Consider the following 11,924-nt stretch of genomic DNA (forward strand, 5'->3'; position numbering starts at 1 on the left):
TATAAAATAAAATTTAAATATATAATGAAAATTAAATTCATTTATAACTAGAAATAAGCACTACTATATAAATTTTGTGTTTTTCTCACAGTTTTATGCATTTAAAAATGTGAGGTCATAAAGCACAGCATCTTCTCTTTCATTTTAAGTTTAATCTTATATTACAACCATTTTTTAGTGCCAGATTTTCACTTTTACATTTTTAAAATGGCATACCTTTCAATAGTTATGAAACCATTTCAAACTTATATAAAGATGAAAGCCCTTTCCCCTCCATAGAATTCTTAGGACAAAGAGAGGTTAGAGGAAACATTTTAGCCCTCGGTAATACATATTTTTAATTTTCCAAGTTAATAAATGGAAATTAATTTACTCGTTTCAATGGTTATATAATGTTATAATGTTCAAAATATTTCAAAATGTGACTATATTATTAATCATAATTAATAGAACTTTAGGTCACTCTCAGTTTTTCGTTATAAACTTTGCATTGGTGGCCATGCTTGTGCATTTAATTTTGATCATTTTTTAGTTACTTTTTTGTTTGGTTTGAGACTGGTCTCACTAAGTAGCCCAGGCTGACCTTTGACAGCCTAGGCTAGTCTTGGCAATTCTGCCTCAGCCTTTGCAGTGCTGGGATTACAGGTATGTGACACCACAGCCAGCACTCAGTTAGTTTTGAAGTTAAAATTCATAGAAATAGAATTGCTGAGTAAAAAAAGTTCACACATTTAAAATTTAAATTGATGATACTAATTTGCTCCCTGGAAAGATTGTATTCCGACCAAAAATGTTACATATTTATTTGTCAATACTGTTTTTGTATCAGTTTCTAATATTTAATCAGTAAAAAAATGTCTCTTTTGTTTGAGCATGTGTTGATAAAGTGTGAAGTTAAATTTTTACATGTTTACTGGCCAGTTATGTTTCTTCTTACATGAATAAGCTGTTCATCATCATTACAATCAGGGCATTACTTTTGTTTTTCACAATGATAAATGCATCTTCTATTAAGTATATTATTTACTGCTTTCACTTTCTGTGTCCATACCTTATTTTCCTCAATTTATCATTTGACTGTTAACTTGATATAAAGTTCATTTTCTGTTGCTATGACACAATACCAGAGATTTAATAATTAATAATAGATTTAAAATTTATAGAGATAATTTTAACTTAGAATTCTGTAAATTTGAAGTCCCATATCAGGTAGCCACAACTGACAAAGGCAGGTGGGTACATGTTGAGAAGGTAAAACACACTTTATAAAAATCCAACTTTATAGTTACTAATCTAGCCTTACAAAGGTGACAACTGACTCATTGTAGTGAAAATTAACCTAGTCCCCTGTGAGCAGAACTAATCATATCATGTTTGGGGTCTCATCATTTCTCAACACTGTTACACTGAGGAACAAATTCCATTGAGTTTTGGAGGAAACCAACTACATCCAAGCTATCACAATTGCCAATCAATTTTGTAGTTAATTTAGTATACAGGAATCTTAGAATCTCCTTATTATGTTACACAAGACAAAACCCTTCCCATTCCAACTTGTAGAAGTTATCTATGTTTTAATTTAGTGCAGTTTTTATGTTTAAAATTTTATTTTATCTGTATTTATTTTTGTGTATGGTTACAGGTGGGAAATTAATTTTTATTCAAATAAGTTTTCCAATATCATTTATTATATAGCCCATCTTTCCTATATTCATCTAATTTGTATAATTCATTTAAATTGTATAAATTTTTCTGTTTCTTATGTCTTTGTTTTGCTGCTGTGATATATTTTTCTATTCTGTGGGTTGTAGATTGTGTTAATTACTATAGCAAGATTTAACAAATACTTGGTAGTAGAAGTCCCTTCTCACTGGTAGTTTTTTCACTATGTCTTGGTCTCAATGTGTTTTATACTCTTATAGGAGAATACCTGTAACTGGGTAGTTTATAAAGAAGCTATTTAAAAGGTCCTAGAGACTGCAAAGTTCAGTATCAAAATGCTGGCATCTGCTAAGGCTTGACCTATTGCTTCATACCATGGAAGAAGGCAAAAACAGGAGAAAGAACAAATATCTTTTTAACAGGAACTCCCTCCCATAATAACAAACCCATTCTAGTGATACTGGCATAATCAAAGACAAGACCTTTGGGTCAAATAACCTCTTTAAATGTCCCTTCTCTTTACAATTACATGGCTAATTACATTAACACATGGACTGAGGAGACATTCAAACTACAACAACTTTCTTGGCCATTCTCTTGCATTGTTTTCTTCCATAAAAAATTTAAAATAAGAAAATAGTCTTTAAAATTTGGACTTAGAAGTTTCATCAAATGTGTTAGTGTAGGGGATTTGAAGTTTTTCAGAATCTAGTTTTCTCATTTCATTTGGAATTTGTGCATTTGAAATTTATTTGGCTTCTCATTTTCCCGAAGTAACCAGTGAATTTTTAATCATTTGTTTATATGTGTAAATTTAAACTGATTAGTATATAAACTCATAGGAGGAACCCAGAAATTATAACACTGAATATTGAGTACCTTTCTTCCTTCACTACATTTCAGTCAACTGATCTAGGCAGGAGCCTCATAGATGTCAAAGATGCTTTAAATAAAAGATCAACAGCACCGTTCCATGATCTACACTGTGTGTCATGGTTTATTTTTGTTTTGTTTGGCTTTTTTTGATGAAGGCTCACTCTGTTGCTCAGTGGTCTTGAATTCATGGGATTAAGTGATCTGCCTGCTTAATTTCCTATGTAGCTAGAAACACAGGCACCTGCCATCATGCCTCACTTATATGTGGTGTTCTGGTAATTCATTCATGCTTCTAGGGGCTGGAGATTTGGGTCAGGTATACAAGCTCCTGCCTGACAAGTGTGAAGTTATGAATTCGATCCTTGGTACCAAAAAAACAAAACAAACAAAAAAGCAATCATTCATGCTTCGAATTCTGCCTCTCATCAGGGGAATCAGTAATTGTTTTAATGTTATTGTTTGTTTCAATATAAATCAAAGGAACAGCATTTTTACTTTGCCATTTTTTGCTTTGTAGAACAGTTTTGTTATTGAAAAATATACACGTCTTGATTCCTCAAATCACTGAATTTTTAAGAAGTGAGCAGACCCATGAAATTATTACCCAGTTAAAAAAATAAAACATTACTGGTATCCCACAAGCAACTTAAATGTTCTCTTCTAATTATTATCTCCCAAAAGTAGACAAGCATCCTGGTTTCTACAAATAGAAGTTCTGCATGTTTTTCAACATAAAAACAGAATAATCATTTTTGTATCTGTGTCTGGTTTCATTCACTCACCCTTATATTTCCGAGCTTTGTCCATGTTGGAATTTACTGCCTTCATAATTCTTGACATGAAATTAATATTTGGGTTAATTAACATGAAACTTTGTCTCCCGAAGTATTAAATCCGGCAGCATTTAATATATTCAGTGTTAGCAAACACAACTTCTGTGTATTGCAAAACATTCTTATCATCCCAAAGGAAACCTTGATTCCATGAAACAGTCTCTCTCCTTTCCTTACACTATATCTCTGGCAGCAGTTTATTAATACACATTCTGTCTCTAAGGAGTTACTTATTTTCAGTATTTTGTATCTGTGTAATTATATCTGACTTCTTTCATTTAGCTTATTTTTGAGATTCATCAGTTAAAATTTCTTTTTATACCTGAATAATCTGTAGTACATGAATATATGACATTTATAAATTAATTAGGTATACGAATTATTCCACTTTTATTGCAAATAGTGCTACTGTAGCCATTTGTGGGAAGCTTTTTAGTCCTGTTTTTAACTTCATATTTAAATTTGAAGAGCTTCAGATTATTCCACACTGTGTGCAACCTTTTATATTTCCTTTAGCAATGTGAGGGCACTTTAATTCTTACATATTCCTTGCCAACAATTGCAATTTTATTGGTGTTTCTTTGTATATCCTCAGTGTCTGTGACTTGGTGGTTCAGTATAGTCTTCCTTATGTGTAGTGAATCTTATCTTTGAACACTGGATTCACCTGAAGCACATTTCAAAAATCATAAAACATTTCAAAAGAATTAAATCAGACTATCTAATGGAAACGGTTCATTGCTATTTCCTATAAGACACTAAATGCAGAAGGGAAATGCAAAGATGGAAGACAGAATATCTCAGAATTAAAGGGTAATTGCTGGGGATGTCACTCTCCGTGAAGGCCCAGGTTTAATCCCAAGTAAGTAAACAGTACAGAAATACATTGAAGATTACAGGTTTAGAATAAACAATGAAACAAATGAAATGACTGACCTTATACTATAGAAATTTTAAAATAGACTTGACAAATCTGACGAACCACCAAAGAGTTATATTTATGTATGTAAATAGAAGAAATTGATATATTATGTAGTACTACAAAACCTGCTTAAATGTAACCCAAAGAACTTTGTATTAAGTAGAGCTGTTCTAAAAAGCAATGCATCCTACGGAGTAAAGTCTCTAAAGCAGGCAGTGTAGGAAACTGACTAGAGGGCTCTGTTCTACAGCAACAATTATTAGGCAGGGAAAAAATGTCAGGTTAGCTTTTTCAGAATTGTAGTCTAGGAAGAAATTTTGCAACATGAAAAAACCCCATACCTGATGCAGACAACAGTTGTTGCGTAGTGGTAACTGCACTTTGTTATTTTAGATTACCTGCCAACCATCCTCTACTTTTAGATTTATGCTAAATTACCAGCTGGGGCAAGTTTGTAGTTGCAGAAAAGCAATATAGACCTCATTTTCAAGAAATTGAAGTTGATGATTTTGGTTTATTGGGTGGAAATCTATAATCCTAGCACAGGAATTTGCCTTTATTTCATCTGCCGCTTGAATATTCCTAAGGCTGGAATAAATTTCTAGGAAATATTTGCTGTAATCATTTAAAGGAAAAAGAATTGACCTCTACTAACCCTAGTAAAGTGGGATCAGGGATAACATTAAACAGAAAAAGTAGGCAGATTTTTTAAATTCCTGGACACCAAGAGCTTAAAGAAAGAATTTTGTGGGTGGATAGAGATTTTTGAAAACTTTAAATACTAAGAAGTCACAGACATGCTCACAGCTGGATACCGTTCACAAAATGTCCTGAGAAAACTTCATGTTTTACTTCTAACTGACCTTTAGATGAAGGCATTTATAAATTGAAAATTGAGGAAACATTGCAAATTAAGTGACTAAGTTATAAATACATTGCCAATATGCAAATACTGGGAGAGTATCTTTTTAAAAATCTTCTCGTTTATTTTTGACTCCAGACACTCAAAGGAAATGCTGTCAAAATACTAAATAAGACACTGAAATAGACTTCAGTGGCCACAGAGCACAGAAAACACAATTTATGGGATAGTTTTGAAAGCCACTTACATTATTAACAAGTTGTATACTGAGAAAAATTTTGAAATTGTTGTGAGTCTTCACCTTACAGTGATCTTTAGGCAGAGCAGTGTGAGTGAAGGACTACCAGAACAAAGCCATTCCTCAAGGACAGAGGAAACTGGTTGATTTCTCTTGTGTGGGGTGTGTGTGTGCGTGATTTTATTTGCTTATCAGTTTGAACTGGCATTAAAATAACTTTATGTCAAAAGATTAAGTGAAAATGACCTAAAGTAATAGATACTTCAGTGAGCATGCATAGGCAAGAAATAATATTTGCAAGAATAGTTTCAAAAAATCTTAACTGTAGCCTTTAGCAATTAAAAAATAAGCAACTGAAACACAAACCAACAATAAAACGTGGGAAAGGGTAGAATCTAACTTCCTGAAATGTTAATTACAATAAAATCAGTTATTTCCACAAAGCATTACAGTACGTGCAAATAATAGGAAAGAATTCTTTATTCAAGAAAATAATCTCTTAGTAAATTAGGAAATTAAAATAATTGTCTTAAATATGCTCAAAGAACTATGGGAAAACAAAACTAGCCATATCAGGAAATTGATACATAAATAAAATGAGAATATCAGTAAAGTGATAGAAATTATTAAAGGAAACCATAAAATTGTGGGTAAGTGTAGTAAGTATAATAATTATTAAATTCAACAGCATATTTCAGCAGGAACAAGGAAACAAACTTGAAGATCAATTAAAATTTTAAAGTCTAAAGAATAAATAAAGAATAAGGACAGCCGTACTTACTACAGTCTAGTAACCGTTATTTAGGTTTCCATGAAAATTTTGCTTTTTTTTCTGCTTTAGTTACCATAAATGAGTGAGAAGGTGTCACATTTAAATTTGTGCATCTGGCTTATTTCACTCAATGACTTCCTGTTCCAAACCTGTTACTGCAAATGATAAAACAGTATTCTTTTTATGACCACAATATATTCCATATGCACATGTACTACATTTTCTTCTTTAGCATAGGGGAAAAGGATAATCTTATTTGTTGATTTGTTGTCACTTTGAAATGCTTTTTTACATTTTTTTGAAGAGGAATTGGTACATATCTGTCTTATCTTGATAATTTCTCTTCTTTTTCTTTCTCCTCTCCCATCCTCACTACAAAGTCTGCCTCTTTATTTTCTACCATCTCTTATTTTATACTTTATTTATATTTTAGATTTTTCATGTAAAGGAAACCATCCTATGTTTAACTTTTTGCATCTGATTTATTTCATTTAACTTTATGGGATCAAGATCCATCCAGTTTCCTACAAATGACATGAAATCATTCTTTAAGATTAAATAAAATTCCATTGTGTATATATAATACATGATCTTTATACATTTGTCCATTGGTAAACATATGTTGCTTCCAAAGCTTAATTATTCTGAACTATGCTGCTGCTATAAATATAGATGTGCATATATTGCTATAATACGATAGCTTTGAGTCTTTTGACAAAATACCCAGGAGAAATACCTATTGGTCAAATACAATTCCTATTTTAGTTTCTTGAGGAATCTCCATACTAATTTCCATAGTTGTACTAGCTTACATTCCCATCAACAGTGTAGCAGTATTTCTTTTTCCTCGTGTTCTCACTGGAGTTGTTATGTGTATTCTTGTTAATAGTTATCCTGACTGGAATACAATGGAATCTGAAAGTTGCCTTGAATTACTCTAATGGCTGAAGTTTTAATATACTTACAGGCCACTGTGCTTCTTTGGAGAAGTAAATATTTAGTTTACTTCTTAAGTATTCGTCAGATCATTTGATTTTTAGTGTTAATTTTTTGTATATTCTAAATATTAGTCCTTTATCATAAGCAATATTCCCATACTGTGGATAGTCTCTTTAATGATTATTTCCTCTATTATGCAAAATATCTTAATTTAATACAATCCCATTTTTTGATTGCTAGTATTATTTCTCATGCTATGGGAATTCTGTTAAGAAAGGCTTGCCAGTATTGATGGATTCAAGTGTGTCATCTATTCTAGAGCACTTTCAGCATTTCTATTTTTATACCACATTTTCTTTACTCATTCAACTGTTGAAAGACACCTTAGTTGAGTCTGTATCTTGACTATTGTGACTAATGTTGCACAAACATAGAAGTGCAGGTATCTCTCTGAAATTTCATTGCCTTTGGATATATATATATATATATATATATATGTGTGTGTGTGTATATATATATTCCATAATTTCTTTACAGACTTTCATTCCCATTAAGTGTTTTACATTCGTAACAGAACTTGTTAATCTTTTTTTTACTTTTTTATAATAACCATGCTAATTAGTATAAGATGGTATGTCATAATTCATTATAATTTTACATTTTATTTTCCTGAAGATTAGTAATATTTTGGATTTTTCAATAAAATTCTGGCTATTTGTATGTATAGAAATGTTCATTCAGATTTTATCTCATTTTTAAATAAATTATTTGTATTTTTGTGTTGATTTTTGTAATGACTTATATATTCTGGACCTTAATTCCTTGTCATTTGAATCCTTCGGAGATGTTTTTCCCAGTAGGTAGGTTGTATCTTCACTTTTATCTCCTTTGCTGTGCAGAAGCTTCTTAGTATGATGTAATCCTATTTGCCTAGTTTTGTTTGTGGTTTTGAAGGCCTATCCAAAAATGTTTTTCCCTATAACAATAGCATGGAAGTGTTTCACCCATGATTTCTCATACTAGTTATATAAGACTGTGTCTTACATGTAAATATTTGATTTACTTTGTCTTCATTTTTCAATATTATGAAGTGTCAGAATTAATTTCCTTTTTATACAGTAATGATTAACTATCTCAGGATCATCTATTAATGTGATTGTCCCCTCTCTAATTTATGATTTTTGAGCTCTTGTCAAAAACCTGTTGGATATATATGCATATATTAAGTTTTAGAGGTTCTCTTTCATTGGAGGAAACTCACTTTAAATGTAAAGCCCAAAAAAGGTTGACAGTGAAAAAAAGGAAAATATACTGCATGGAAACAGTAAGCACTGAATGTAGTAGCTAGATTAGTATCAAACAAAATAAAAGTTAAGGCCAAAACTGTCAAAGAGACAAAGTGGAAAATTATATGTTCATAAAAGGGTTAGTCTACCAAAAATATAAAAAAATTAAAATCTTATAAACACCAAATGTTAGAATCTTAAATTATGTAGAGCAAGCATTGATGGAACTGAAGGGAGGAATATATAGTTCTAAAGCCAGTCAAAACAAAACAGAGAATAAAAAGGGGGAAGCCAACACAAAAATAACAAGGATAAGTCAATGCATAGCAGTTATAACTATTAATGTTTATGACTCAATTTACCAATAAGATGAAACAGACTGGCAAGATCCAGCAATATGCTAATCAATAAGCAAGGTTCAGCAATATGCTACATACAAGAAACATATTTAATTAAAAAAAAAATTCATAAGACCGAAAATCAAAGAGTAGAAAACAATACTCTCTATGACAGGAATCCAGAAAAAAGCAAGTTTATTAAGAGAGAGAAAGGTCACTAATTCCTTGTAAAGGGAACAATTCAAGAGGATGAGGCAACAATCAAATATATATGTAACAAATACCAGTGTACCAAGCTATATATAACAAATATTAACAGACATGAAAAAACAAATAAGCATTAATGCAATTGTAATGAAAGATCTCAATACCTCACTGTCACAAACATCAAATAGACAAAAATCAACAATTAAATATTAAAACTAAACTAAACTTTTGAACAAATGGACTTATTAGATGTCAACAAAGTGTTCCACTCCCATAAAATCAGAATACACATTGTTAGCTACACATGGGGTAGTGTCCAAAATAGGACACATACTAGCTTATAGAAATGCTTACGTAAATATGGAAGAATTGAAATTGCATATTAACAGATCATAGTGCAACGAAGTAACAAATCAATGGCAAAAGAAAACAAAAGAACTGTATAAACGTGGGAATCAAATAACACCCTACTGAACAACCAGTGGGTTACAAATGAAATTAAAGTAGAAATTAATTTCTAAAATTAATAATGACAGTACAACATATAATGAAACCAATCCCACGAGGGAAATTTATAGCAGTGAATATCCATATCAGGAAAACAGGATGAGCCCTAGTAACCTGAAGTTTCTGTGAAAAGAGCAGGCCAACCCCAAAGCTTATATGAGGGAAGATATTATAAAGATCAGAGCAAAAATTAAAACCATGGTCAGAGACTTCATTACATCAGTTGGATTGGGAAAAGCAACATACAAATAAATGAACCAGGAGACTGAAATGATACAAAAAAGCTTTTGAATCTAATGAAAATATACATAACATTCCCCCAACAATGATAGCATTCATCATTCTCCCAAGATACATTCAACATTCTCCAAGGCCCCAAAACTAGTGTCCATAAGTGTTAAAAAGATCAAAATCATTCAAAGTATATTCTCTAGTCAAAATTGAATGAAAGTATAAGTACACAATAAAAATTAGAATGTTTACATATTTATGGCTATTAAAGAACACAATCATAGCTGATGAAGCAAAGAAGACATTAAACGAGAAAATGGAATACTTTTAAATGAAAGAAATAATTACCAAAAAATTCTAGAGTGTAACAGCATCAGTGTTCAAAAGAAATCCATAGCTTGAATTGCTTATATAAAAAGAAAATAGTTTGCAAACCAACCTGTATTATTTAAATACAAAGTTGTTAGAAAAAACAAGTAATGAAGATAAGGGGAAAGATAAATAAAACATAACTTACTGAAATTAAAGAAGTAAAAATAAAAACAAAAACTACACACAAAAACAACCCCAGATCCTGATGAATTCACAGCTGAATTTTAAAAGAATTTTAGAGATCTGATGTCAGTATTCCTCAAACTCTTTAACGAAATTAAAAAGAAAGCTATACTCTCAAACTCACTCCTGGAAGCAAGCATTATTCTAACACCAAAACCAAAAAAATGACCCAACCAAAAAAGAATAGCAGGCCAAGTTCTTCAGTGGACATAGATGAAAAATTCAAAATAAGATTCAGTAAACAGAGTACAACATATCATCAAAGAGTTTATACACTATGACCCAGTACAATTTGTCTAAGGGATACAGGGATGGTTCAACATATGCAAATCAATAAACATAATATGCTACATTAACAAAACCAAGGACAAGATTCACATGATCATCTTAATAGATGCAGAAAAACCATTTGACAAACTTCAATACTCATTCATGCTAAACACCCTAAAGAAAATTAGAATAGAAGGTCTTTATCTTCATATGATAAAAGCCATTTATGACAAACCCTGGCATCACAGCTGACATCATACTAAGTGGACAAAACAGAAAGATTTCACTGAAAAATCAAGAACAAGAAAAAAATGCCCACTGTCATCACTCTTGTTCAATATAATTTTGGAAACGTTAGCCAGAGCAATTAGACAAGAGAAAAGAATCAAAGTAATATAGATAGGAATGGAAGAATTTAAATTATTTGCAGATGTCATTGTATGCTACATAGAAGACCCAAAAATCCTCAACAAATGACTCTTAGAATTAATGACCAAATTTGACTGTGTGGCAGGATACAAAGTCAGCACTGAAAAATGAATAGAATGCATTTACACAAACTCATTAAGAGAAATTGGAAAACAAGTTTAATAGTAGCAGCAAGAAAATTCTTAGAAATTGAACTAACATAGGAAATGAATTTACAATGAAAACTACAGTATTCTGCAAAAGAATATTGAAGAGCATATCAGAAAATCAAAAAACATCCATTATTCTTGGATAGGCAGAAATAATATAGTGAAGATGGCCATATTTCCCTACAGGTGTATTGCAATCCCATTCAGGATACCAATAATGTTCCTCACAGTAACAGAGAAAATGAATCTAAAATTCTTATGCAACCAGTAAATAACGAATAGCAAAAGAAATCCTGGACAAAATGAGTAAGGCAAAGGATATCATAATCCATAGTTAGAAGATGGAGAAACAATTCCAAGCAAGCTCAGTTATCTTATCTTTGACAAAGCAGTCAAACATTTTTACCAGTTAAACACTTGAAGGCATAGTCATAGGAAAGGATTTCCCCAGCAGCACAAGTCATAATTTTAAAAAAAAAGCAACAAATGATATTATATAGTATTTAAAAGCTTGTATATAGCAAAAGAAATAAACAGAGTAAAAGGCAAACCTACAAGTCAGGAAAAAAAAAAAAAACCTTCTAGTTACACTTTGGAGACTCTTTCTCTTTAAATCTTCCTTTGCAGTTCATGTAATGATTGCATCTTATGTTTACACAATAAAGCAGATTTTTAAAAATAAAATTTTAAGTAAGGTTGAGGGGCCAGTTGTTATGGCAATACAACTATAAACCCAGCACTCAAGAGGCTGAAGCAGGAAGACTGCCATGAGTTCGAGGCTAACATGGGCTACAAAGCGAGTTCAAGTTTAGCCTAAACTGCATAGCAGGACCCTGTCTCAACTCCCT

The sequence above is a fragment of the Cavia porcellus genome, unplaced genomic scaffold (assembly GCF_034190915.1).
Source record: "Cavia porcellus strain 051 isolate PalLab524CR breed Dunkin Hartley unplaced genomic scaffold, mCavPor4.1 scaffold_3, whole genome shotgun sequence".
NCBI classification, from domain to species: Eukaryota; Metazoa; Chordata; class Mammalia; order Rodentia; family Caviidae; genus Cavia; species Cavia porcellus.